The sequence below is a fragment of the Vombatus ursinus genome, unplaced genomic scaffold, assembly GCF_900497805.2.
Source record: "Vombatus ursinus unplaced genomic scaffold, bare-nosed wombat genome assembly UNPS02014818.1, whole genome shotgun sequence".
NCBI classification, from domain to species: domain Eukaryota; kingdom Metazoa; phylum Chordata; class Mammalia; order Diprotodontia; family Vombatidae; genus Vombatus; species Vombatus ursinus.
This window is the reverse complement of record NW_020954596.1, coordinates 46,222,111-46,245,430: the sequence shown is the minus strand read 5'-3', so window position 1 is coordinate 46,245,430 and position 23,320 is coordinate 46,222,111. Positions and strand designations below refer to the sequence as shown.

Genomic DNA, 23,320 nt, shown 5'->3' with positions numbered 1-23,320 from the left:
GTCTGGTGCTCCTTCCAGTTGGAATCTAGCATCCTGGAACCCTGGAAGATTGGACTAGGAAATGGCTTGTGGTTTGCAGGAGGGTAGGACTAAAGCACTTTTTCTGACCCTGGGTTAGGAATAACTTCTCTACCTCCTTACTGGCTTCCCCTGGATATTTTATTCTGGAGATGCTGGGGCTCATAGGAATACATAGGGCCTTTAAGATCATCTTTTCTAATATCTTTATTTTATGTATGGCAAAGTAAGGTTCATAAAGGTTAAATGACTTGTCTAGGTTCACATAGGTAGTCAGTTTTAGAGCTAAGAGTCAAATTAAGGTCTTCTGATTCCAGATTCACATTTCCCTTCCTACCACATTGGTTCTATTACACTAATTGAATCAAGGTCATCAAGACTTGCACAAGACACCATCAAGCTGATGTTCTTAGGGTAACTGAAGGCTTTTTTTCCTACATCTAATATGCACAAAGAGCCAAAGATTTGGAATTCAGAGGACTTGAGTTTGAATCCCAGCTCTGTTGTTTGCTACCTGTGTGATCTTGGACAAGTCAACCTCTCTGTACTTCACTTTCTTCATTTGTACAATAAGAAGGCTTGATTTAATGCTTTAATGAACAATCCTCAAGGAAAGAGGGCCAGTCACAGTAGAAGTACTTTAATGTACTTTTAAGTCAAATTTAATTGTGGGAAGAGAGGGAGAGACTTGAGAAGTAGCAAGAATACAAGGCCCCATGTTGAAGTATCTGTAGGGCACTGCACGGCCAGTCATGGAAGGTATCCATTAAGGGAGGGATCAAGGAAGAAGTGAACTAGGGAGGAGCTCAGTGGGGGATAAAGTTTTGACATCTGGAAAATTCCTATTTAAAAAAAAATATTCTTGCTAACTGGGTGTTAATCTCAGCTGTTTCTATGTGCAAGTAAAATACATGGTGCTATCTGAACCCTCTAAACTTTTTGGCACCCTTAGGCATAGCACTTCTAACCCCACTCTAGCTATGGTTCTGATTTCATTCAATGGACTAATACTCTTCCAAGTTAAAATGCTTCTATTTAGGAATATAGGCTGGTACTTGGTGTGCCCAAAGGTTTCACTGTGAAGTTTTAGGTTGATTAGCTTTAAAGGGTAGGGGATATGCCAGATATTAGTGTATAAGGCATGTTGTCACAGCCTGGTGCATTTTCAGAGAAATTATGGACAGTACAGAGAAAATATTTCCTTCTATATGATCCTTTAATTCCATTCTATTAATAAATTTAATGTATTTTTCCATTTTTAATGCAAAAAATTGGACAGGGATTTGATTTTGCATAAAAAGAACTCTCAAAAGTCAAGAGGTTACGATTGAAAATGTTTTCATCCCTTTTTCCAGTTTAAATGATTTCATGGAACTGAGGCCAAAAGGAAAAATCATATTAAAATGTCATAAATACAAATATTTTTCTAGTAGAATACAATTATCCTTTAAGTTGTCCAAAGAAAATGCCCTGCTGAATGGTATTTTATTTGTAGATGTTTAAATTATACCATAAACTTAAATATAATTGAGGTATAAGAAAACTATGGATATCTTTCTTATTTGTGTGATAAAATAGGACCATAAAATATAGACCTTAGAGATCATCTAGTTTACCCCTTCTGCTCCATTGTATCGTTGAGGAGACCGAAGCCCAGAGTTGAGATATGACTTGCCCAAGGTGCTCTGACTTTCAGTCTAAAATACTTTCCATCCCCTACCACATGTAATAACCTATCCCTGAAATTTGAATGCAACATCAGAGAATGTGAAGATCTCATTGTTCCTTCACATACTGAGGCAGAGACAAAAGAGAAGAGACTGCCATCCTTCCAAAGGCAAGCTTTAAAAGGAGGAAAGAAAATTCCCCAGAAAGATAAACAGGAATGGGAAATCATGAAGTCTTCAGTCAAGGAGAAAGGAACTTATTAACAGAGACAGAAGGTAACAAGAGCAACAGAAGGAAAAATAGGACAAAAATCAATGGGGATTAAAATTCAGTAATCTTTTGTTTCCATTGTCCTGTTTGCTCCATCTAGAAAAGGAGTCACCTAGAAATACAGATTCACTGAGGCAGACACAACAGTGCAGTGCCCTGAGCACTTGGTCTCCTCTGGAATTGTATAGTTAAACATGAGGACATATTCATGTCACATCATGGCTGTTTGAGTGTGGGGAAATAAATATTACACAACTTTCCTTTAACATTTCTGTGTACAAGGTGAGCTGTGTCTTATAAGGTGATTGATAGACAACAGAAACTTATAGAGAAGCAGAAATTAAATCATTATAAGATGAAAAGATATAACCACAATACCATGAAAAAGGAAGTATTTGCAGGAGAATAAACGTGAATTTTAACAAATTATCAACAAAAAGATAAAAGACCCAATATACTGATTTCTGGTATTAAGAAAGAAAAGAAAATCCTTTTGACTACATGCGTACTTGACCTCTACTTTCTAGAACATAGTAAAATCAGGGGCATATAAAAATAGAGCTGGAAGAAATCCTAGAGGTGACTTAGATTTACTTACCCTTTTTGAAGATTTAGAAAACTGAGGCCTATAGAGGTTAAGTGAATTGCTCAAAGACAGGGGGATTCAAACTCAGGTCCTTTAATTCCAAATGCAGATTTTGTATCACCTCAATAACAATGGCTACCTCAACCAAATTAATCATGTCAGGTAGATAGGAAAATAATACTCTCTGACTCAGAGAATATAGCATGGAGCACATCTCAGGTTGTTTCAAGTTTAGGAACAGCAGGAAAAGTGGACTGAGTTAGTGGGGTAGAAAGATATCTCTTGGTTGAGGATGGAACATGGACCAGGGTAGAGAGGAAGACTGTGAGCCAGGCACTAAACTCTTTAAGAAAGAGGGAAAATGATCTGAGCAGTGATAAAATGCTCTCAGTATTTAGGCAGCATGATCTATCTCTATAGAGTAAATCTCAAGGGGAAAGAGAAAGAAGGAATAAACATGCTTTTTATTTATTTATTTATTTTTATAACTATTGAGATAGGTACTATTACTATCTGTATTTTACAGTTGAAGAAAGTGAGGCAAAAAGAAGTTAAGTGACTTGCCCATGGTCACACAGCTAGTGTCTGAGGCTGGATTTGAAACCAGGACTCTCCCAAGACCTTGACTGCAGCTCCAGTGCTGGATAGAGCTAACTATGTATATGGACTAAATTGTAAACTTGAGTTGATGGCAGAACAAAGGTCTCATCAGTGGTCTAAGGGGACAAGACAAAGAGAAACTTGACTTCATCAAGAGAATTTCCACCTCGTCCAGAATGCAGCTGGAACCATCTAGTTCATAGATCCTTTCTGAAGCACTTTTCCATGTCTGGGAACTATTTTTTACTTCTTTGCTCCTTACTTTAGTCTTTAATTGTAATCCCATGCTTTAGGATTGTCCAACTCACTGCCTCTGCATTTGCTGCTTCCTTCTATATCCATTTCTTTCAAATCTGCACGTTAGTAGTGTCTATGATGGCTTAACAAATAGTGAAATTCATGGTACTTATGATATCACATGTAGGGGCATGTTGGGGCCAGCTTATACTGGCTCAGGAGCTAATTGTTAAATGTTCAGTGTGAGCAGTTACTCATCTCAGAAATACACAAACACCACAAAACAGGGTTTGATTTATTGTACCCTCTGCTCTTTGGGGTCTCTCCCTCTTTTTCATTGGAAAGGATGCAGAGTGGACATCTGAGACGCTCTGTTTGAGGAGGGTACCCAGGAAACTCACCTCATTATTCCCCACTGTGCTGATTTGAATTTCATGATCTCCAGGAACTCATCATTTTTTTTTCAAGATAAAATCAACTCTATAAAACATATAACCTCAGATCATTTCCCTCTTGGAATGCAGTACTTTACTGTGCCCCCAGCCAGTAACCCCCACCTTGCCTCTGTTTCCCTCATTAGACTGTGAGCTCTTTGAGAGCAAGGAGGGCCTGTCTTATGGTTTTCTTTGCAACCCCAAATGCTTAGCACATGCCTGGCACATAGTATGTGCTTAATAAATGTTTATTGATGCTGACTCACTCTGACTCTGTTTTATTGTTTATCTGGACTTAAGAAAGTGACGGAAAAATGTTAATAATGAGGTTTGCTGTTGTTATTTGGTTGTGTCTCACTCTCCGTGACCCTATTTGGGATTTTCTTGGCAAAAATGCCAGAGTAGTTTGCCATTTCCTTCTCCAGTTCATTTTACAAATGAGGAAACTGAGGCAAACAGAGTTAACTGACTTGCTTAGGGTCACACAACTAGTTATCTGTGGCAGGGAAGTCAAGTCTTTCTGACTCCAGGGCCAGCATTGTAGCCACTGTACCACTTAGCTACTGACGAGTATGCTATGCATACATTTCCTCCACAGAGTGGGTTGTTAAACATTTGTCAGCAGACTCCTGAACATGACGTAGCCAGAAAGATCATTTTTTTCAAGTGCTTTGAGATACCTAAATCTTTAGGCATATATGTGTTACATAAAACAAGGTATGTCAGTAACTGGAATTAGATTTAGAGATTTCTCTTGAATAATAGTGATGTTTCCGGCTTAATATAAAAACAGTTCTTAAATATTTGCATGAAGAGTTTTACTTCAATTAAAAACTCCCAAGGATAGCCACCCACCTTTACATCCCAGTTCATTTTCTATGGGTGTTTAGTGAATTCAGAGTTTAAGAGGGTAGTTTGGCCCTTTTAAAATTATCTGTGATAAAGCATCCTTAACAGGGAACACAGTTATCATTTCCACAGAGCAGCAGCAAAACTAACCCTTGCTTTGCTGGCTCCCTTAGGCATAAAAGCTAAGACTAAGAATAAAGCAATATGCAAAACATCTGATGAAATGGTTTCCCTTTGCCATGTATTGATTTGAGAAACTGTGTTTATGAATTCCACAGATACTTTTGAAATAATCTTTTTTGAGATCTTAAAAAAAACCCTAGACTGCTTAGAGAAGAGCAGGAAGATGAATCAAGATATAATCATCCCAAATAGGAAGGAATAAAGTAGAAAATGAATAGGCACTAAATATTTGTAATAATTGTTTTCAATTTTAGAGTCAGAAAGATCACTTTTTGCACTGGCTGATTATATTAGCATAGTATTATTTTCCTAATATTTTACATTAGCAAAAACTTCTTGAGAGTTAGAACTTTTTAGAAGTGCTATTTGAGTCCACTGTGCTAATTCATTAGAAGTTATAGGTTTCCCCTCTCTGGTACTCTTAAAAAAGTTATTTTATTTTTAATTTATGGAATAAAGCAAGCATTTACATAACACAGTACAATAAAAAAAGATGATTGCACATGAAACTGCAAATCTACCATGTATAATTTGTTATTCCTTCCAAATATACAACAAAGTTATCATGGAAATTTTTTTCCTTTTTTTTTCTTCCACTCTCTCCCATGTCCTAGAGATGGCTACTATTAGACATAGATAGGTATGGCTATCTATCTATCTATCTATCTCTCTATCTATCCATCCATCTATCTTTCTATCTACACATGCACACACACATACATACATATATGTATATATATATAAAATTATTCTATACATCTATTTATCCATTCTTTCTCAGGCTATAGATAGTGCCTTTCTTTGTGTGTCCTTTATTCTTAATTTGCATATTTATGATAGTCAAAATTACTTAGTCCTTCAAAGTCATTGCTGGAAAAGTACTTATTCAGGTGGATTGTAGTAGGGCTTCTTTTTCAGTTTTGATTGGACTGTAATGGCCACTTAAGTCCCATACAACTTGGAAATTCTGTGATTGGTTTATATTCCTTATTTTGGCAGTCAGATACAATATAATAGAAAATGTAGACATGAATAAAAAATAAGCAACTAATTTCTAAGGGAGTTCATTATAGGAATGAGCATTTCTAGAGATTTCATTTGTGGTAGATATCAAGCACTTTTCATGCTAAAATAAAATTCTCAAACAATCAATAAATTTCTAAGTTTTTTTTTTAATGGCAATGTAGTTTTCAACACCAGAGGCAGTGTGTTCTGGAGCAGAAGGGTCAAACTCTCAACCTGTGAATCAGAATAAAATGTAATTGGGAAATATTTAACAAAATAAATAAGCACATAATACAATAGAATAGAATACAATATAATAAATATAAATATAATATAATACAAATAAATAACAATACAATACAAAATAGAATGTTAATTTGTGGTTTTATAGAAGAGATGTTAATTTGTGGTTTTATAAATCAACATTTACCCTTCAAGGATCCATTTTTATTTTGACACCCCTGTCCCAGAGGACAGAGACTTAGCCTCTAATTTCAAGACCTGTCTGCGTTCAAGTCTTGCTTCTGACACATAGTAAATTTAGGCAAGTCACGTAGCTTCTCAGTGACCACAGTCAGCAGGTATGGATCTTTTGGTTGAGGAAGTTAGTTCTTCACTGGGAGCTCCCCACACTCATATCACAGATGATTTTTTTAAAGGATCATGTGATGTGGAATAGCTAGAGGACCTGTTCACATCACCTTCATCCACCAAAGTTACAACATCTCAAAATTCTGGTCTAGAACTGCTAATGAAATAAAATCATGAATCCCCAGGTCATTGTTCCTCTCCTTTCTCTTCACCTCCCCATTACACCCTCTGACTTCCTTTCCTTTATTCTCCTTTCCTCTCCTCTTTTTTGTTTTTGTTTTGGTTAGCACTGGATATCAGGTCAGCATTATTTGCTTAGTAAGATACCGTCCTTGCCATGCAAATGTTGTACATGTCTCTGGAAGATATTGGGCTGCATTTGAATTTCCAAGTCTGTCAAAATTTGATGGTAGTTTCTGTTTGTATTTGCAATTTGTACCATTACTTAAAACAAGCAAACAAAAAAACAAACCAAAAAAAAAACACCTCACTCTTAAGACCACACCAGGGATATAAGCTGTTGAACTTTGAGAGCTAACTGAAAAATGAAGATTCATGACACATGCTGGGTTAGGTTAGCTAGTTAATAAGAATCTTTGGAGTGCACATGCTGTACCTACCCCAGAGCAAGTATGCTGGGAGGTTGAGGAGGGCAGGTTAGGAGAGGAGTAAAGCATTTTCCTAGTTATTTGGTCTGTTATCAGTTTGTATCAGTCTGTAATCAAGTTCTGTGATTCTTCATTTTAAAAATCTCTCATATTCATTCCTTTCCTTTTAACTGTTACCACCCTAATTTAGGTTGTGCTTGTAGTCCAGAGTACTACTGCAGTGTATACTGCCCAAGATGGTCAGGAGAACATTTCTAATGCAATGCTTTGATCACATCGGTCTAGGACAGGTGTCCCAAGGTGGAAGGAAGTCAAATGTTGTCCTAATTTCCAAAATAGGGAAAAGAGTTTCATCTACAAACTCTAAGGACAGTGAGCATGACTTACATTCCTATCAAAACTCTGGAACACTGTTAGAGAGATAGTGAGCATTTATACAGGAGAAGCCATGACTACTAAAAGTCCATATAATTTAATCATGAATAGGTCATGCCAGACTAACCACATATTTTTCATTTTGTAATAAGACAAGATAAATGCCATATATGTTGGATACTTAGATTTTTAACAAAATAATACACGTAAGATAAGGCCCAAATTCTTAAACTTGGTATTTACATATCTATATTCTGACACCAGTCTATCCTTCAAAGGCATTTATCACTACTCCCCTATATAAACTCTGTTCTACAAACTTCTCTCTTTACACACTCAAGTCATTCTTTACAATTTTCTATTTCTATACCATTGCTGATGTCATTCTTTTAATTTGGAATGCCTCCCTCAAGTCCCTTTCTCTCCACCCTGGCCTAAGCTTTAACCTTTACCTCATATCCCACATGCATGCAACCTTTCCCAAACACCCAAATAGTACTTAGAACACTCCAAATGAAACTTTTCCCCAAAATCCCTAGACGACTATGATGACTCTGGAGAAGAGAGTGAGATTGATGACTTCACACAACTCTGCCTCACTTAAATCCAATTTATGTGCAAGTTGAAAGACATCACCCATGCCATTTTACCATTTTTACCTACCTTAACGTACTGTGGTGACAGGCAAGTGATGAAGCAGGAGGTATGAATACCCTGGGACCTGTAGTCACAACCCTGAACAGTGGTGGCCCAAGTTATAAGGTCATCTTATTAAGCTGAAGTAGCAGTGGGGTTTGACACCCCCACCCCCAGGTGTCTGAGCAGCCTTTTTTTAATGACTACACTGCTCACCTCCTGGTATGAGGTAGGGTCTAGAAAAGATGCCCTAAAAATGGCCTGCTTCACCTAATCCTGGCCTGCTTACTACAGGAGGTGGGGATTCCACCCTGCAGTCAGAACACAAAAAAAATACAAAAATTTTTGCAAAGATGATTCCACTCACCATTGGTATATGGAATGTGCACATACTTATGAACAACACAAAATCCAGTAGACCAAAAAGACAAACAGCTCTTGTGAGAGAACTCAGGAGGTATCACAACCAAATAGCAGCCCTGAGTAAAACAAGACTGGCAAATTAAAGCTAGCTTACTGAAGTTGGAGCTGGATACACATTTTTTTGGAGTGGTGGCAGGGATGGGAGTGCCATGAGGCTGAAACAAGTTTCACAATCAAAACTAATCTACCCAACAAGCTTGCATACTTTCCAAAAACAGTGATCAACAGGCTCATGACAATGTGATCACCACTTGAAGAAAAGTACCATGCCACTATCATCAGTGCATATGCTCCACCATGTTGAACCCTGATGAGTTCAAAGAAGAATTTTATGAAGATCAGGAGAACCTCATCAGTAATGTGCCAGAAGAGAATAAGCTTGTAATTCTGGGTGAATTTAATACTAGAGTAGGTGCAGCCTATCAGACATGGCAGGGAGTCCTTGGGAGGAATGGAGTCAGAAATAGCAGCAGCAACAGTTACTGCTGAAGACTTTTGTATCTCATGACCTTCTTATCACCAATACTGTCTTCTGTTTACCTAAATACATAAAACTTTATGGATGTACCCTCACAGAAAATATCGGCATTTAATGGACTATGTTATTGTAGGGAGAAGGGACAGACAGGATGTGAGAGTGACAAAGGCAATGTGTGGCACAGAGTGCTGGACCAATCATAGACTTATCTTCTCCACACTAAACATTAGCATTCAACAAGAGTGGTAGCTCCAAAGCAAGATGACTACCACAAGACTTAATGTCAATTGATTAGAGTGCTTCTCCCAGCAGTAGCATGAATAGTTTGTTGCTAACTTGGAGGGAAAGCTGAGCCAGCCCACCATTGGCAGTAGTGGAGCTGAAAAGGAGTAGGCAGTTCTCAGAGATTTGGTGTACTGTGCTGCATTTACTCATCTGTGCCAGAATACTCTCAAACACCAAGATTAGTTTGATGAAAATGATGGGGAAATTCAGAAGCTGCTAAACCAAAAAACAAAAACTCCATGGGGTTTACCAACAGGGTAGTTTATCTGTTTCTAAGAAGGCAGCATTTGCCATCAAAAGCAAAGTGCAAGTGAATCTCAGAGGGATGCAGGATTCTTGGCTTAGTACTGTACTTAACCTTAACATAGTGATGCCATTGTAGTCCTCTTCAAGAACAAAGGACAACAACCATGATCCTTATGTGGACAAGAAGGTCAGCTGGTTCTGTATCAAGATCAAGGGATAACTGAGAGATAGCCTACATGCTCCACTGGTATCTACATAAATGAGACCTAGAAGAAAACCCGCAGCACATTGGGTCGCCCTCTGGTAGATTTACTAAAAGGCAAGAACAAAAGTTGCTTATGATAAGAAGACACAGATGGGCAGTGATCTTCACAGTTGAAGGAACATCTACACTGATGACATAATATCTTTAAGTATCAAAATAAGACAATTTAGGTAGTAGTAAGATCAGTCTGATGGTAGTGTACTAGATGAGATGGAGAAGGAAGACATCTGAGTCAGAGAGACTAATTATAATTAGATAGCTGCCACATTAGTTTAGTCATGAGTTAATACTGCTATTAGCTAATACGCCATTAGAATGGTGGCAATGGCAATAGAAAGGAAGAGGTGAATGGAAAAAGATACAATGAAGAAGGAATCAATGAGATTGGCACTAATTGTTTATTGATAGGAGAGGGAGAGAGATTCAAGATGACTCCAAGATTGAGAGCCTGGGTAAATAAAAGTAATTAGATGGTTTGTATAAAAAAACTTTAGATTTAAAGATGCTGCTGTGGGGGGCTAGTTGTAGACCAGTCAGTAGTTGGAAGTATGAGACTGAAGTTTGAGAAAGAGTGCAGTCTTGGAATTACAGATTTCAAATCATTTGGATAGAAATGACTATGCAAATCAACACCAATGTCATGAGAACTAATGAGATATCCAAAAGAAAGGATAAAAAGAGACGAAGGACAAAACTTCACTTTTAGGGATCCACAGAAATAACACCATAAAGTTCTGAAAGTTAAAAGGAGAATTGGTATCATGAAACATTATTAATGAAGGGAAAGATAGAATAATAAGGAACAGGTGATCAGCAATGTCAAATACTGAAGACATATCAGTGAAGATGAGGGTGGAGAGATGATCCTGAATTTGGAGATGAGGTCATCAGTGATCTTCACTGTATTAAAGTCCATAGAATGGCTTGACAGTCAGATTGCAAACATTTAATAATTAATAGATGAGATTTACATAGCATATTTATATAGCATAAATTCTCTCATCTGATTTTTGAAAAGCCTTGTGCAGCAATTGACAGAGCAAGCTTGAATTTAATTTCATTGCTTCTTTTCATTCCACTAAAGCTACGAGTGAATGGATCAAAGTAAGGCAGGTGGGTTGCATTTTTTATAAGTATGTTAGTAAAACTTCTAGGGCTGTATCCCAAAGAAATCATAAAAATTGGAAAAGGACCCACATGTACAAAAATATTTATAGCAGCTCTTTCTGTGGTGGCAAAGAATTGGAAATTGAGGGGATGCCCATCAATTGGGGAATGGCTGAACAAGTTGTGGTATATGAATGTAATAGAATACTATTATGCTGTAAGAAATGATGAGCAGGCAGACTTCAGAAAAACCTGGAAAGACTTGTATGGACTGATGCTGAGTGAAGTGAGCAGAACCAGGAGAACATTGTACACAGTAACAGCCACATTGTGTGATGACTAACTTTGATAGACTTAGCCCTTTTCAGCAATGCAAAAATCTAAGACATCTCCAAAAGACTCATGATGGAAAATGCTATCCACATCCAGAGAAAGAACTATGGAGTCTGAATGTAGATCGAAGCATACTATTTATTTTTTTTCCTTTTGTTTTGTTTTGTTTCTTCTTTCTTGTGGTACCCACTATTGGTTCTAATTCTTCTTTACAGCAAGACTAATGTGAAAATATGTTTAATAGGAATGTATATGTAGAGCCTATATCAGATTGCATGCTATCTTGGGGAGGGAGGGGGAGAAAATTTAAAACTCAAAAGCTTATGGAAGTGAATGCTGAAAGCTAAAAATAAATTAATAAAAAAATATGTTGGTAAAAATAATGAGAGTGATAGGATAGTAGCTAAAGGAGGAGCAGAGTTAAAAGATATTTTTTAACTATAGCAAGATCTCTGTATGTTTGTAGGCAGAAATAAAGGAGTCAGTGGAAAGATAAAAATATAGTAAGGACTATATTTAGGGAAATTAATTAACAGAAGAACAAGGCAGGGTAATTTATTCATTAGTGGTTAAAGATCATTACAGGGAGCATAATTGGAGTATAATCAATTATGCTGTACATATTGGAAACAATGGGACTATTTATAGAAGATGACTTTGACTAGATGACCAAGAGCTAAGACTCTGAAACAAGTCTGAAACATCTAAGTCTCTTCTGGTGTTCTGTCACCTAGCAACTGTAACCCAGTTTGGCTTGACTAAGCAACCCAATTTCAAGGATACTTTTTAATACAAGTGAGTTTCCACATTTTTTTTTAACAAAGGCCCCCTTTTCTGAAATAGGTTAGGTAGGCATTTCTTTCTTAGATGCTTTGGTGGAAAGTGTGTGGTCAAGTAAGGATGTGGAAATAACAGATACCTTCTTAAGTCATGCAATGATAAGAAAGCAAAGAGGTAAGTCAAGGAAGATTAGTCAGCAGAACCTAAGCTCCCTTTCAATTTTTTCTCTGTATCTTCAGGATCTATCATATTGCCTACAGTACACTATTAATATGTGTTGAATGTAATTATGAACAAATTATTTAAATAAGATCATATTTGTAGTTCTTTTGTGAAGGATCATAGTTAGAGACATTAGAGTATATTGTCTGCTAGTGTGGTATGGAGCAAGGCACAGTGTGGTCCTGAAGTCAGGAAACCTGGACTCAGTACAGCAAGCAATGAGTGGAAAAGGCACTAGACCTGACTAGAGTCAGGTGGCCATTTCTTAGGGGTGTCTACTTGTCAAATTTATTCTGTATGTACAAATTAAATCTGACAGAGTATAGAAATTTCACCCCTCTGGTTAAGTTTTAAAATAAGGTTGAGCATTGGGATTTCAGAAAATCTCAGTTAGAAAATCATCAGAAATCTTGTCCAACCCAAAGCTGAGTAGAATTTCCTTATGCAACACCTCCAGGAAATAGTCACCTTCACATAGCGTCCTTCTGTGATTAAGAACCCACTACTTCCCATTCTAGGTGGGACAGTGGATAAAGTGCTGGGCCTGGAGTCAGGAAGACATATATATGTATTACATATATAAATACATTTTATATACATAAGTACATAAATATTTGCTTTTGCTTCCTCTTCTGTTGTTTTATTATTAAAAGCTATCAATACTTCAAAATTGCTAGTTTTTGACCTAACTGGAAGCTTTTACTTGGTGAGGGCATAGATAATAAGATTTAAATCTCTAGCATAAAGCTAAAAATCTTTGGAGTATTAAATATATATTTCTTTATAAGGGTTCCTGAAGTAATGAACAGCTGGGGTCTGGATGGAACACAACAGGGTCGTGATAAAAGATCTGAAATTGTATCATTAAAAAATTATAAACAGGAACTTATAAATTTTTATCACTTGCTGTTTTTAATTAACCTTTAAGAGCCATTCATGTTGGAATGCACAGGACTTGGCTGCTAAAGAAAGCATGGTTGAATATCACTGAGTTCTGTAATGACTTCCAGGGGTTCCTTCTCTTCTGCAGTTGCACTATGACATTTTAAGACTCAGTCTTTGAGTTTTGAGATAGGCCACAGATAGCAAGAATAAATAGAATCCCTTTCTTTTATTCTTCTCTTTATTATTGCTAGTGAGTTTGGTTTTAATGCTATTGATTTATGACTTCTATACAGTATTGGTTCTGTTCACAACTGGTTTCCATGACAATAGGTACATCTTTTAGAAATGTTTTGCAGCCTTGTCTAAAAGCAAACATTGTATAAAACAATAGCAGCAGCAGCAGCAGCAAATACAAAAATCATCCACAGTGAAGGAAGATCATGATTACAAAAGCTAATATGTTGGGATCTTAGATCAGTCAATCAATGAATCAATAAACATTTATTAAATGCCTACAATGTTCCAGACACTGTACTAAGTACTATGTGATATTGTGTGTTTAGAGTCAGGAAGATCTGAATCCAAATTCTTACTTAGGCACTAACAGTATGACCCTGGGCATGTCACTTCAACTCTCTGTCATAATTTTCTTATTTGTAAAATGGAGATGACAATATTTGCATCTACTTCACAGGTGGATCAGATTAGATTTATGGGCAAACATCAGCTATTATTCATAGTATGTCTTACGTGAACTGATATTTCAAATCACATAGAATATAGAGACTTATTAGACTATTTATTAATTTGCTTCTTTCTATATATACTTGGTTGCATTATAGTCTCGACTCTTCAAGGTGGGAAACTCTCTTGGATATTTCATGTATTTGGGAGTTTTCTGGATAAGTTTGTAGTCATCTGGAAACATAAACACTCTAAGTACTCACTCTATTTAAGGAATAGACAAAATTCCATCTCCTACATAAGGCCCTTTCCTATTTTTCCAGTATTTTCCCTTGGTCACAGGTTAAACTGCCCTTCATTCTTATTAAGAATGTTTTCTCTTAAGCACAAGGAAGAAATTCAGTTTTTGTTGATGTAGCAAAGGAAACAGATTGGTCCCCAACATGTCTTCGTGTCACTTACTACAGAAGTAGATAGAAATGTTGGAATCAGGGTACAATTTCTAGTAGCCCTTGGAAAAGGAAGCCATCTCACTTATGCCATTACTGATGTTTTCCACTGAGATTAACTTGCAAAGGGCTTTTGGTTTTCTTCTACCATCATATATAAGAATGATCTCCAACCAGCCTTTTTCTTGTTTCCTTTTTCTTTAAACAGTAGGTTACACACTGTGCCATATTATAGAACACATAATATGTCCTAAAAACATGAATGTCCTAAGGAACTACTATTTGAATGAGGCTGTTCAGAAGATCTAGGGATCCACAGGACTGAATCTGATGGGCTGACTCTCTTTCATAGCTTAGTATACCTCCCCTCATGGGCACCCACTTTTCCAATATTAAGAATTCCTTTTGTGTCTTGGTGTAACTTATCCCCAGCTTGTATTGCCAGAATTCCTTCTTTCTTGCTTATGCCCCATTGATACTCTAAGTCATATCTTAATGTTTAACAATGATTGGTATTATTGTAATGCTTAATGTCCATGGGATCTTTGTTTAATTCTACACATTGATTGGCACAGGACTAGAGATTTTTGCTGACTTGAGTTGTTTGAATTGTATAAAAACTATACCAACTGTCCATTCTCAGATCACATCATCTTGGATACTTGGTACTTGTAGTATCTCTGCAACCTTCTGGTCAATGGCATTTGTACCTCTGTATATTCCAGAGCTATATGAATATTGACCCTTGGATTGATAGTGATTATATACCAGATGTTGCGGATGTTTCTCTATCTCGTATCCTTTACTTGTAAACAGCCTGATTTGCCCTTCCTTGTGATGATGTATTGGGCAATTTTCACCAGAGTACTCACATTGGCTTATAGCTTGACAAATGATGCATTTATACCATAAAAAATATCACCATGTGATCTTTTAATTTTATGCATGAAATAGAGAACTTTTATCAGAAGCAACTGTGAATGGGACAATGCATCCTTCTACGTGAAAGGATTACTATAACAACAATAACTTAAAAAAAGTATACACATTTGAATAGTAAATAGATAGGAAATGCCACAAAAGAGATGCAACAAAGATGAATTGCAAAGGTTTATTAATTGTCTAGGAGCTAAAGGTGATAGTCAGGAATAGAGTGTCTTTCATTTGTCTGTCTTTTTGTCTATCCAGGATATTCTGAAGATGCGTTTTATAGCTTTAAAGAACATAGTTCAGTGTCAAAAGCTTTTTGTTCTGAGCAGATTTCAGTGATATTCCTGGGTTCTATTCACACTTTGTGAATAATTGTAACCACTTTGAATGGAGTGTAACACTGAATTTGATATTTCTACTCTTAGAATAAACTCTCAAAATGCATTTCTACCTTACTTGGGTGAAAAATACATCACTGAAAAAAATCATTACTGAGCCAAAGGGCAGAAAAAAGTTCCTAAGACTTGAGATCAATTTGCTTTCATTCATTCTTTCAACACATATTTTTGACATTATTATAGCATATTATAGTCATATTATATAGTATAATATAAGAAGCCCTGTATGATATATGAAGATAATGAATGCCACCATGGAGCTTACAGTATATTAGGGCAGACTAGACATGCATACAACTAACTATAACAGGATGTAGAATATGGGGGTGCTCTGAAATATTCAAAAATCACAGAGATTATTCTCAGTGAGGATGTGTGGGGGGGAAGGGTTGAAGAACATACTGACACATGAAATGATTTTTATTGTATTTATGATTGCTTGTTGTAGTGGATAGAGAGCTAGCCTTTGAATCAGGAAGATGTGGGTTCAAATCCCACCTATGACATATACTGTGTCACATATGGCAGACATATACCTGTGACATATACTGAGTGACCCTGGGCAAGTCACTAAATTGCTCAGCATTCTAGGCAACTCTCCAAATATAAGTTACAGAGAAGGTGCTGACCTAGATTGGTAGAGGGAATTTCCCTCTCCCTGCTATTTCTGGCACCACTGAAATCACAGTTCCAAACCTTTCTCCTTGTGATTATGAAGATCTTACTGCATTCTACATTGCCTTTGAGAAAATTCATAATATTTAATATGCTTTTCATTTATTTGTATGGCATCTGAAATAAGTTGACAAAACTAGGAGACAAAGGATAAAGTGAGGAAATAACAAACAACCCAAATCCAAACTCTGTGCCCTCAGGCTACAGTCACATGACAACAGTGAAGTCAGCCTATGCTGCGTGAGTTGCTCTCATTTTCAACTTAATCATATTCATGCCCAGATGAACTTCATAGACTGCACTAAATAATTGACTTAGAATGAACATATCATCAACTTTAAATGTATCATCCATTAAAGACGGAACATTGCTTTTGTGTGAATAGAGCAGTGATCAATGTACTAAAATGCAAGTAGGATGCTCTGAAATACCTGCAGTAACCACCTAAGAGAAGTAGCTCCAAATAAGATTTATTATATTACCTTCTTATGTGAAGGAAAGCACATTAATATTATTTCAATTACAACTTTAACTGAAGGTTCTGTAGGGGGATAATTCTTTAAACATAAATTCCAACAAAAGTTGCCTCTAAATCAAATATTTGAAATATCTAAGATTCTATACTGAGATTAATATATCTTGGGAAAGAGTGTAATCAGATTAACTTAAATTAATAATTCTTTACCGGCCAAGAGAGAACATGCAATTTAAAGGGATGAAAAGCAGAAGCCAAGAGAACAGTATGAAGATAATCGTCTTCAAATCTATGGGGATTAAAATTCAATAATATCTTCTGACTGTCATCACCAGTAGCACTCATGTAGAAAATTGTTAAGAGTCATGCAGGGATGCAAACACACCTGGACAAAACAACTGAATGTCCTTAGTCCCAACAAAATGTAGAAATCCCTCTCTTTCTTCTCTCTCTCCATATATATGTATTATATGCGTGTGTGTGTGTGTGTGTGTGTGTGTGTGTGTGTGTGTATGTATACATATACACACATATAAAAACTCTAATTAGGAGAAGGAAATATACAGCCAGGCTACAATCTCTGGTTCCCAAAAAATTTAGCTGGCTATTATTTATGTATTCAAAGACTTAGAGAATTTTAGAATTGGAAGAGACCTCAGAGATCTCTCTACAGATAGAGAAATTGCAGCTCAGATTGGTGAAGTGATTTATTCAGGTCCTACAGCTAGTTATTGGTAGAATTAAAACTCATGTTTCCTGATTTCTAATCTATTATATGTTCCATTATGCCATTCCTACTCTTTGGAAACTTGCTCTAAAATCCAGAGAAATGAGGCCAGCTTAAAAATGATTATAATTGAGTTTCATATTTAATTGCTCAAGTGATGGGCCATTTAGGAAATGCTATAATAAAAAAAACAAACAAAATAGTTTTGCTTTGGCTAGGTTATGTTAACTGAAAGTCACAACAACAACAACAAAAACAACAACCCCCGCCCCCCCAACAAAACAAACAAATCACCAACCGAACCACCCATCTACCACCTAGATGGACAACATTTCTTTCATGAAAGAAGAATTCAAAATGATAAAGAACAAGTTTGGCCCCTTCCTCCCTTTGCTACAATTTTTTTTTTTTGGAGTATGGAACTCAGCAACAAGTTGGAACATTGCATATAATGTCACATATTTTCAAATATTGATGTTTTACTGATTTATTTCTCTTTCTATTTTTCTTTTCTTTTATGGCTTTCTGTGAAAGGGTGATGGGGAGGGATACAGAGGAAATATAGGTGACTTAAAAACAAATTATTTTTTAAAATGATCTATTCAAAAAGACTTTAACTAAAAAAAGGCTTGGTGGGGAGTGAAAGAGAAAAGAGCCTAAAAAAGCCACCCACCAAGACAGATACCATAAAGCTGAGATTATTAACTTTCTTTGTCCTATGGATTCTTTTGGCACTCTGGTAAAGCCCATGGATCCCCTTCCCAGAATGATGATTTAAAATGCATAAATAAGACACATAAGATTATAAAAGAAACAAATGATATTGAAATAAAATTATCAAATTAAAGACAAAACAAGTTCTTGGACCCCAAGTTAAGAATCCCTGCCATAGATAGTAGCTAAAATAATAGAAGAATAGCAGTTGAGAGACCCTGAAGTTTATAGAAGACAAAAATCTAAGTAAAGTTTAAGGAAAGAGAAGAAATCCTAATTCAAGTAGGCAATTTTAATCTCATAGGTATCACTGAGACTTAATGAGATGAAACCCATGATTAAAATATGATTCTGGATGGACATACCTAATTCAAAAGAGACTAGACAGGTAAAAGAGGAAGAGTAATAATTGTATTTTAAGAGGGTATACTCATCTAACAAAATCCAGGAACCAGAGGGAAGAAATGTGGTGGAAGGTATTTGTGTAAAGGCAAGGAGAAGAAAAATGAGAATTAGTTGTTTTTTTTTTTTAATCAGAGTACCTAAACAAAAAGAGGAAATAGAAAAGAAGTCTGGGGAAAAGATCACAAACCTGGCCCAGAGGCATGGTGTAGCAATGAGCAATGATGGGGTATTTCACCTATCTAGAAAGCTGATGGAAAGTTCTTGAGGGAAACCACGCATATGGTTTTACATATGCCCCAGGTTTTGAGAAAGCATATTTCAAAAGGTGTAGAGGAAAGAGAGGTAGTATCCTATTAAATAAAATTTTGCAGGGCAAGTCAACCCAGAAGGAATGAGCAACTGAACAATGAAATGCAGAAAGGGAAAAAGTTCTGAAAAGGAGGAAAAAAATAAGTTCTCTAAAGAGCCTGATATGGATACATAGAGAATTTACCAACCAACTTAGATGGAAAAAAAAAAAAGATCAGTACAGAAGATGGAAGAAGGGACTGAAGATAAACATTAATGTCAGGATTCTAAAGCTTAGAATGAAATCAAGTTGTTCAGGGAAGCTAAAGACTAAAAAAAGTGGGAAGAGGAGACACTAAGATGGCACATGACTATTGCTAATTATGGACGTGCTGTAGATAACTGCCAGTAGGGAGATAGAAAAGCTTCCAAAGCCTTATCTTTCTTCTATTTTCTCTGCCAAAGAGAAAGACCTTTGCACTGGAAATAACAAAACAAAAATAAATGGAATTGATATGCAAGAGAAATGATGATAAAAAATGATAAACCCTTAGTTAATCTGTCACCTGACCCAGATGAACCATATCTTTAGATAGAATTGGTCATCCTATGTTTCTATTTACATCACAACCACTATAGTCCAGGCCCTTACAATTTTTGCCAGCACTATTGCAATAACCACTTGATTAGTATCCTCCCTGCACTCTCTAATCCAAGCTTCACATTGTGGCCAAAACAATACACCTAAAATGCAGGAATTAATGTGTCAGTTTTCTGCTTAAGAAGCTTCTGTGTCACCATATTGTCCTTAGGATAAAATATCAACTCCTTTGTTTGGTATTTAAAGCCCTTTGAAATTTGATTCAAGCCTAGTTTTCCAAATTTATTGCATGTTGCTTCGCTTCACACTTTGCATGGAAGTCATGTACAATGCCCCATCCAAATGGCCCTACTTGCAATTCTCTTTAAATAGCATTCTTTTCACCATTCTGTAACTTTGCATAGGCTGTTACCAATGTCTGGATTGTTTTCCCTCCTCACTTCCACCTCTTCGAAAGTCTAACTCCCTTGAAGCTTACAATATCTCTTTCAAGAGGCCTTTTATCATTTCCCCAGGTAGTCTTATCACTCCCCAGTGCAGTGTATCTGTTTATTTTTTACTCCCCAGCATTAGTTAAGCTGTCACCAGCTTTTATTTATTATTTTTAATAAATAGGCTTTCAAATATGAAAAGTCCTCTCCCCCTCCCTTTTGCAGCTCATTCTGCTTTATTTGAAAACTCTAGGTTTTTATAATTTACAAGACAGTTGAAAGTATAGAAAATATGAAATTTTCATAACCATTTAGGGCTAGATTCTCAAATAAATTCTATGCAAAATTTTCTACACAAGGCATAAAAGCATTAATTTAATAATTTAATAATAATTAATTTATCCATTTAAACATATCAGTCACATGGGAGATTCATTTTACTATTCTCTGAATCTGTTCTCTGCAAAGACATACATCCTTCCTTTTCTCATTCATGAATGTTGGAGCTTTGTCACTCTAAGATATAACTAAAGAAAGTCATAAAGAAACTAGAGTTTTGATACAGGTAGTAAAAAGAAAGTGACCATAAAAGATAGAAAAGAGTAGAACATAATTAATTGTACCACAGAGCAGTTATAACTCATTTCCCATCAAGACACGTGCCTCTTTTTACTTACATAAAATCCTTTCATAGCAAATGATGGCCTTGAATTTGACAAAATTAGTTCATTTAACTTAAAATCACATAAGGACATATAATAGTCAGGAAAGGGGGAATTAGCTGATGAAAATGGAACATGGAATTGATTATCTTTTCATTGCTTTTAGAGGAATTTTCTTAATACAGGAATGATTAACTTCTCAAATAACTTATATTATAGCTTTGCACACGGAGCATATGTTTGGAAATACAGAGCACTGCAAAACAGTGCATCATACACCCAACTGGTATCTTACCAGCATATGTGCTTTTATGTATGACATCACCATGGCTATTGTAATACTGTATAGATAGTTATGTCCTATCATACTCAGAGCAAGGTTCTCTAATTTCTACAGGTGCTGGTGATGAAGATGTACTGCCAACTGATTGAATGATAGATGTCAAATGTTGGTTGGTTGTTGAGAGGGAAGGATATCATTTTGAATCTCTTGCACTCTAATGTTGATACAGGTGTAAGCAAATACTTTTGATTCCATTCATCCTTTTTATAAATGCTCCATGGTTCGCACTATTGCCATAATGTGTTCAATTCCACCACTTCCAGGGATTCTTCTCCTCTTTCTCTTTCTCCTTCCACCTTCCCCCTCCCCAACAATTTGGTTCTGAATCTTTGCTGGTAGATTCTTTTTCTTAACATGTCATCCAATTCATTAACTCCCAGTAGCCATGTCTGAGAGACTTCTAATTCAAATCAAGAGGATGGGTTCCTCAAGGTGCACACACAGTTCTCCACAGTCTTGCTGTCATCATCAAAAATGTTTACACATACATGGATCACATATAACAAAAAATTCATAAGGCCTTCACAAGACCTTGTATGTTTCTGTGCTGCTTCTCCCAAAGAGCTGAGATTCCTCAGGCAACCAGTAGTGTTATGTAAAACTAGTGAAGTCTGAAATATAATTTTATGATCTTAATTAAAGGATTATTCCATCCAGAATGCAGAACTATCACAGTGTCTGTTAAAGTTGACAGAGCATCTTGAATGATTATCATCTTTATTGTATTACATGAGGGCAAGTTCCAGAGAACTCCAGTTACAAGTTCCCTTATTTCTGCACCAATAGATTTTCTTAACAATTGTACCAGGGGAGGTATCCCACCAACATTTTTTATTGCTATTTTATTTTCATCTGTAGATTTTCCATAAACAAGGTTTTATATTGCACCACAAGCATTATTCTTTATTACCAAAACTCTGTGATCCAAAAAGTCAACCAGATATTTGGTTCCTCCTAATCTACTGACCTCAGTTTTCATTTTGTTATCTCCAAAGCACAGATATTGTAAGTAGGTCACAGCATTTGCTTTAACTGATGGAAACTGATGTTGTAGCATGTGAATGACTCCAGGCAGTTTAGGATCACACCAAGCAAATTCCCTGCGGTCTTTTTGAATGCTCTCTATGGATGGTAATCTAGTTGTTCCATCATCAGCCAGTGATGCATGCTGAAGTCTGTTATAATTGCACTTTTGCATTTGATACTGCCTGTAGGGTTCCTCCCAAGCAGCTGTAGTGTTTAAAGCATAATTATTTCTTTGGTATGTAAGAATGCTTGGTTGGCTGGTGGACCTTTCCAGATTTCCAACACCTGAGACTATGTGATATAATGCTGATAGTTTTGTGCTTTGGATCACCGCATATTGAGCTATATTAAGTTCTTCCTTCATATATAGGGGTGATACATAAGTCAGAAGATACAGTAGAATGTAGTTCTTGTCCACTGGCTATGCTGACTAGCATAAGAACTTCTCAAGCCTGTGAAACTGGATGAGATGGAACAATCCTCTCATAAATAAAAACTTTTCAATATCATGAATAGTTCTTTGTAGTAATGGTCCCAAATGCGGAGGAACTATAGTCATTTCAGAGTGTTTTGGGGAAGATGAACCCACCTGGGCATGGGATTGAGAAACTACCCTCATCTGTGTATCAGTCAGGGTTAGAGTGTTGTTTTATATTGAGACTCTGATTGCTGTTTGATACTGAGAAACTTCCATGGGGGTTAGCTGTTTGCCTTGTTGAGACTGAGTCAAACTGCTATACAGCTATGGGAGAAGCAGGTCTCTGTGTGACATATGGAGATGCTGCTCACTGGGCAGGTCATGTAGTAGATGAATACACATTTGAATTCAGTAGTCAGGAGCCAGTCGTTGATGGAGAACCATATCCACTACCTGAAAAAGTTCTCAGTGACCTCTTGAAGGAGAAATATTCATACTGATAACATAAGAAGGATACTGTGCTCTAGATGGAACAGAACTAACTCTTATGGTTTAATTTGGTACTGTTATGGTAATATTGCAGAAGGCTGAACTAAAGTTTCTCTTTCAGCTTTTGAATTTCTAACCAGATAGTTATTACTTAAGCCTAAGAACAAATGCTGTTCTCTGTTGTTGCCTTGCCCAAGTTCTGGCTGTTGTGGAAAATACCTGGTTCCTGGTATCCACTGCTGTAATAATAATTCATTTGCATTGAATTTCTTGAGTTACCCAATGATCTCTTACTTTCTTTCTTTTTTTTAAAACCAAAAAGGAACAACTCTTTATTTTTCTTGAATTTAGAAGAGAGACTAGAAGCATTGATGAGAAGGGATACAAAGTTCCAAGAAACTTTCCAGTAAGCCATAGGCTATGGATTCTTTCTTTCTTTCTTTTTTCTTTCTTTCTTTCTTCCTTCCTTCCTTCCTTCCTTCCTTCCTTCCTTCCTTCCTTCCTTCCTTCCTTCCTTCCTT

The 23,320-nt window shown here is 36.3% G+C and overlaps 1 pseudogene; it reads right to left on the bottom strand.

Annotated features, from left to right (window-relative positions):
- LOC114023804 overlaps positions 1-23,320 on the bottom strand; it is a 184,156-nt pseudogene that overhangs the window by 155,315 nt on the left and 5,521 nt on the right.